Here is a 7,363-nt window from a genome sequence, read left to right as displayed (position 1 = left end):
TGATGACGTACGCACACCCTACATACATAACTGTTGGAATCCAAAACCTCTGAGAGAACATTATCCCCTCATCATTAAGGTCAATTGATAAGTTAATTTTATTTTTTTTAATGTTTGTTTTCGTGCCTTTTTATAGCATCAATATGATCTCTAAAGTTTCAATTTAGATCAATTTATTAGATCCATTAAACTAAATTATATTTAAAAGGATTAAACATATTTAAAATATGAATTAGGCACAACCTCGAGCATTCAAGACCTAAGTCTTGTTTAGGTTTTAATTAATATATTAAAATTAAATTCATACTATTGTATAATACTATAGTGTATGTTTAGTCATCTTTAATTAGAGGTTTAATATATATATATACAAATTAATAAATATTAAACTAATTATAACATAAATACTCTTTAAAAAATTAAGAATAATATTAACATACTTAAAATAAGCTTTAAGTTAATCATTCTTAAATATAGACGGAATTATGTAAAATTTTATGCTATGAAATGACTCAAATCGGACTAGATATTGTATAATAATATTATTTTTTTCATTATAGTAAGTCTTCCTTTATTTTCATTCCAAAATCACCCAAGACTTGTGAATCGAATTAATATATGCGTTTTTATAAATAATAGTTTTACAATGCCCACTGTTGTATACATATATATATATATATATATATAAAAGCCTAAACTAGGAAATAACACACAATCTTCTAACGTCCCTTTTAATCCTCAAAGGCATGCAAACACCACACCAACATCACAAATCAACAAAACATTGGTAACTTTTCTTTTTTTCCTTTTCTCTTTATATAAAAGTATTCGATAAACTTTATAAGAAAATCATACTATTATCAATCTCGAAACTCATGTCATCCGAGTTGGAAGCCACCCCATGGATAAGCTCATGATGACCATGATGATGATCGCCTAAGCTGTTTTCTTCCATGTTCATGTCCCACAAGAACTCGTAATCGTTGTCGACTTTCGAGCTAACTTCATTGCTGCAGTGATTATTATTGTCGTTGTCGTTCTTTTCCGGGTGGGAATTGTATTGAAGCAGATTCAGCAAGCTTTGGCCTGGGTTTGAAGGGGTAGTTTGGTGGGTAAAGAGTTGATTTGTTGATGATACACACAAGCCACAGTGGTTTGGTCGGTTAAAGAAGGTGCATGAATTGAAGGCTCCAACATCATTGGGGGGCTCAGCCCGTTGCTGTTCTCTCCTCCTTTGCTCTTGTGGAACACTCTACATAAAACCCAGTCTTCCTGTCACATTCGAAACAAAAATCGAATAAGCAGATACATATTCGAATGGGAATGGTTGATTCTCATGCACGCCACTTCATCCTTCCAACTTAATTTATGTTACGGTATAAACCAAGATCACGGAATTTCTTTAAACATGCGAACTAATAATATGGTGACATGTACATTATTATTGTCATAATCATATGACAATATATAGCATAACATAATTAAGTACTTGATTATGAGAGCACATGAAGATGGAACTAATAATAGGTGGACAGCTTGCATATATTTTTCCCAGTATGCTTTTTCCTTAAGTTTCCCATGAGCAAGCACTCATATATCTATTTTTTTCCCTCAAATTCACATTCACATTGGCTGCAATATGTCAACCTCTCTTTACCCTAAATTTCAATCTCTTGCTTTCAAAGTCCTTTTCAAACGACATATATATGAGCAGACATATGATATGAGTATACAATTGGGAGGAAAAAAAGGAGAGGAGGAAATGTGACCTTAGGGGGCATATTTGGGGTCTCGAGCCGGAATTCATGCATGATCCAACCCGTTTTGATTCCGTTTGGAGCTCGGTTTCGGTAAAAAACCAGAGTCTTTCTCATCCCTACAGTCTCTTGGGTTCTCGGATCAATCACCGTTCGGTCCTTCCCCGTTGCTTTCCAGTAGCCGGATGTGGTTGCTCGATTCGTTCGGAATCCCGTCGCGTACTTTTGGTCACGGAAGCTGAAGAAGTACCACTCGTTTGCGTTCAACTTTGCTACCTCTGTAAATTTCATTTCAAGTTCCCATGCATACAGGAAATACACAGTTAATCACAAACTTGAATTTACTGAGAGTGTTGGTAAGTTTTGTCACCTTATGAGTTATGTGTAAGAAAGGTAATAAGGGTGTGTTTGATTATTACATGCCGATTAAAAAAGTTTTAATAGTCGAATGTTTTGGAGAGAATACGAAGATCGAACAGACTATTCCAAAAAGTGTAGCTTTTATTTATAGGTCACACGTTATTCCAACACCACACTCAACATTTAGCCATTATGTCACATTCAACTTTTTCAATCACAGCTATATTGACCTGGTAATTATTCAATTACGATGGCATTAAAAACATAAAGAGGAAAATATAAGGTTCCTTCAAGAAAAACATAGATAACATTGTATCGTATATAGAACCATTAAATGACTTTACTAGTAAAAGAAAATATTATTATTCTCAGAGATTCTAAGTTCAAACAAATGCATCTGCAGTGTGTGATGTCAATAAATGGTAAAAAAACATTACATCGTATATACAAATTCTTCTCCACACATAAATTAATAAATATTGAATGTTTAAGGAAATTCTCTCAATTTTAAACTTAATTTTTAGGTATCTATAAATAGAGTTAACTTGAACTGACTTATAAAAAATTAAAGTTTTCAAATTTGTTTGTGTTAAGGAAAGATATCGATGATTTTAGGCTTTAGTAGTGAAATGTTGATATAATTAAGTAAAACCAAACCAAAGGATGGGAATCTTTATCTTTCTAGTTCTTGCAATGTGCCAAAACAAATGAAAGAAACGAACAAAGAAGCCCTTCCTTGCATGAATATTTAAGAAGTTGGTCATAGCTTACAAAATCTGAAAAATAAGATACTATTGATGGATTCTTATCCATATTACTTACTTACTAGATGAAATTATTAATGAGATCTTAGGGGTTGCTTGTTTACTTCAGAATGATTAAGCGCTGAATGATTTAAATGTTGAATGATTCAGAGGCTCTGTATGAATTAGCTCTGAATGTGACATGCTATTTGATAATGGCTCTGAATCATTCAAAATGTACTTCTGTGCTGAATCATTCAGCACTGTTTTGCTGAATCAGTTAACACTGAATCATTCAGAGGTGCGAAACAAACGCTTGAATGTTGAATACTGAACGGTTCAACATTCAGCGCTGAATGATTCCATTAAGAGGCAAACAAACAACCCTTAATATTTATCATGATTATTTAACCAAGTGGAACATTAGACCACATGCCTCACCATACATATATACTTGTATGCATGTGTGTGTTTCTAAATATGTGAGTGTGTGAGTGTAAACACGCCCAGTTAAAATCAATGTGCTTCCTTTCCCATCTCTCTTTTTCTTGTCCCATTCTCTCTCTCCTAGAGGAGGAAAAACGTGTTTGTTTTTCAACTATCTCTAACAGCTAACATGGAAGATGACAGTGGCATCGCATGCACCAGCCAAAAAAAAAACCAGAACTCAACAGTTCCCCCTTTCTCTTTGCCCTCTCAAAACATTCCAAAACAAGAGCAGCAGCGAGGGATGAATCTAGGGAAACAAGAAGAAGCAATCATCCCTTAACATAAAACTGAGCTATATACCTTCGTATAGCTCAGTTTTCTCAAACCCCAAAGAAAAAAGAAAATCTCAAAGGGAACGATAAGAAACCTACCAGGAAGCTGCCATGGCTCGCAAGTATGCAGATCGATCTCAACTAAAGTACCCTTCAACACTTCCTCGTTGGCTATCTTTTTGTAGAGATAATGGCAGACCAATTCTTCATCGCTTGGAAAGAACCTAAACCCAGGAGGCAGTGTTGCTCCAATGTCCCTTAGCCCCATAATTATGTTGTTAAGAAGCAAAACGAAAAAAAAAGGTGGTGGGTTCCTTTGAGATCTTTGCTATGAATGAGAAATTTTTGAATAAATTTAAGGTAAGAGATGGAATGAAGATGAACTGAAAGAATATATTATATGGAAGTGGGAAGGTTTTGCGTTGTGTGGGCATATATATATATACACAAAGCTAACATATGATCATGACAAATTAAGTGCCTTTGCCATTTAGAATTTCTTTGCAATATTCTAGTTTATATAGGGACCAGCCATTCTTGTATGGCTAGTTAGTTATAATTGGGAAGTTTCAAGAAAAACCAAAGTTACAAGAAAGCTTAATCTGTTTGTTGGGAATTTTAGCATTATTTTTCAGGGTAAACGTAACTATGTTGAAATGATTTTTTGGTTACTAAAGTTTCCAAGGGTTACAAAACAATCATTAAACTTATCGAACTGTTATATAATGGTCATTACACTTTATAAAATAGATATAAGTTCAAGGGCCATTTGTAGTAATTTGATAAAGTTTAATGATCATTTTGTAACTCTTAAAATTTCAGTGCCTGTAATTCAATTCAACACAGTTTAGTTACCATTTGCGCATTTTATCATTTTTATAATGCTAATATTAGTTATATTTATACACTGACAATCTAGAGTATATATAACAATATATAATTACTTCAAAAAAAATACAAGTAAACTAAAATGTATAATTTGCTAGGGCAATCCTTTAAAAGAAAATAAATAATTAATGAAATAAAATATTATTCATGGTCATTGTCATTTACTTTTGTTTTGATAACAATTATACTTTATGTAGATTATAAGTTTCATTTACCTTTTGCATTTTTGTCTCCGGTTTTTTTGTTTTGACTGTAACTTCATGATTTCATTTTTTGGACATATCTCAGTAAAAACTCTTTTTAAAGTGATTAACAAAACAAATTTCTTATTTTAGATTATATTTATTATATTTTTTAAGGGTAAATTATCTCGAATGTCATTGAATTTTAGATTTATATCCATTTTATTACTAAACTTTAAATAGATTCAATTTTAGCATTCACTTTTAGTTTTAGGTGCAATTAAAGCTCGGGCAGTTAAATAAATAACATGGCAGTTTGATGCTAACGTTGAAAGAAATTTTTATTTTTTTACCTTAAAATCATTTTTTTATTAAAAGATTGTTTCACTCTTTTTTACCCATCATTGAAAATCCTTCTTCTTCGTGGTTACATGAACTCATCTCATAATTCTATACCATTTTATCGGTGTATATTTTTTCAAAACCTCTTTAAAATTCACAAAATCAAATACAGAAAATTCACTGTTTATGGTGTTCGTTCAAAATTTTGAATAGAGAAAAATATTATTTTGTGAGGACGAACAACATACATTGAAAATAACCTCATCGAGTTATCGAAGGAGATCATAGCATTAGAACTTTGAACCTTTAGATGGTGATACGGGAAGATTGATAGACAACGACGGTTTAAGGAGTTGATGAATTTTTGCCTGGACTAAATCAATATACAAATTAAAATTTAGTATCTAAAACTGAAATATTTTAAAATTTAATAATAAAATCAATACACAAACCAAAATCAGGGGGGAAAGAAACAACTACATTATCACCCGACCCTACATCCTAATTGAACTCGAAACTATAATTCAATGCTAAAATTAATACAATTTAAAGTTAAGTGATAAAATCAATACATAACATATAGCTAAATGATATTTCGTCTAGTTTACCCTATTTTTAAAATATAATGAAACTTAAACCTATTTAAATATTTTGTAGGGTAAAATAAGATGCCAGTGATTTGATGAGAAGTGGGAGTTTTTAAACACCGATGAAATAAGAGAATTATTTTATTTCGAAAAGGAAAAGACATGAAAATTCGGAGAATGATTCTACTCCTTTGCAATAAATTAGAAGGAGACAAAAGTGCTCGATTTCATATAATTGATCATTTTTTAAAACCAAAAACATGACATATGATTAATTAATTTTGTTAAGAAATTGAGGATAATAATTAATTGGTCGGATAATTGCATTGAGGTGGGACCACATCATCCCACATCTATAAAAAGGGCTAAAAGACCTTATGTCCCCCCAACCACGTTTACCATCTGATTGCTCTTAGCAATAACAAAGACAACTCAAGGATATACAAAATATAAACAAATAATTAAATTTATTAGCTGGAATAATATTAAAAAATAAAATTGGCTATTTGGTGAGGCAAGATCGGGAATGGGGAGGCCGAGACGGACCTCCTGGTGTAATTTGGTGGCCATCGATCACCACGAAGAACGATGACGGTGATAAGTCACCAACGGTGACCTGTTTTTTTTGAGATAAACTCTCTCTAGTTTTTTTTAAAAAGAGAAAAAATATTAATATTTATAGAAAAATTTAGGGGAAACTTCACTTAGGTCCACCTAAGTTAGGCGCGTTTTTGCAAAATGGTCACCTGCAGGGACCATTTCTATAGTTTACCTATTTATTATGCATGTTATATATTTTTCGTATAATTGTTGTTTGGTCCCTGTAATTTTAGGCGTGTTTTACATTTTGGTCGTGCGTAGTGACTTTTAAATTTTTTTAATGCTTAGGGACTGATTTAGTGATTTTATCTTTTAAATTTTCAGCACTAACTTTTTAGGTTTATTTTCTTAATAGCCCTTCTACTTTATGTGTGTTTTATATTTCAGTCATTAGTCCACTGTTTTTTATTGGTGCTATAATTTGTGATTATTTCAATTTAGTCATTTTTATTATTATGATTTATTCTAAAATTTTCACTGATTTTTATTTTTATTCATTTTAGCCACTGTTTGTATTCTATTTATTATTTAATTATAATTTAGATTTGAAATCTTCAATTTATACATTTTAGTCACTTAATTGGTTATGATTTGGCTATTATTTTTAGTTTTATTTCATTTTAGTCCCTTTAGGCTTATTATTTAATATTTGTGATTATTTTAATTCCAGTGCCTAATTTTAAATATTTACATTTTGTCCTGAATGATTAAAGTTTGGTTTATTTATGATTGTAGTGCTCATATTGTAAAATATTTATTTATTGTTGATTTTGTATTTTAATCCCTAAAGGTCCATCATTTATATATTTGTTAATTTTTCGCTAGTTGTAATTTTTTCAAATATTATTAAACTCGAGGAATTTATAGAAACGCTCCTTAACTAACAAGGAATGTATTTTCAAGAATTGTTCGAACTAAATAATATATTTTATTTCCGAATAAATTTTTGCTTTAATATATTTAATATACGTGTTCTATCTAGAAACTTTGATAATATTATTTTGTATGGGGAACCCATGGAAATGCCCCTTAACTAACAAGGAATGTATTTTCGAGATTTGTTTGTGCAAAATAACAACATTTATATTTTTCTACAAAAGGATGATGATTTAAATGTATATTTGAATTTGCTAATTTTAATAT

The 7,363-nt window shown here is 30.9% G+C and overlaps 1 pseudogene; it reads right to left on the bottom strand.

Annotated features, from left to right (window-relative positions):
• Positions 1-766: 766 nt before the first annotated feature.
• LOC120126969 lies at positions 767-4,116 on the bottom strand (annotated as a pseudogene).
• Positions 4,117-7,363: the final 3,247 nt, after the last annotated feature.

This window comes from Hibiscus syriacus, unplaced genomic scaffold, assembly GCF_006381635.1.
Source record: "Hibiscus syriacus cultivar Baekdansim isolate YM2019G1 unplaced genomic scaffold, ASM638163v2 tig00110462_pilon, whole genome shotgun sequence".
Taxonomy (NCBI): domain Eukaryota; kingdom Viridiplantae; phylum Streptophyta; class Magnoliopsida; order Malvales; family Malvaceae; genus Hibiscus; species Hibiscus syriacus.
This window is presented reverse-complemented; position numbering and strand designations above follow the sequence as displayed.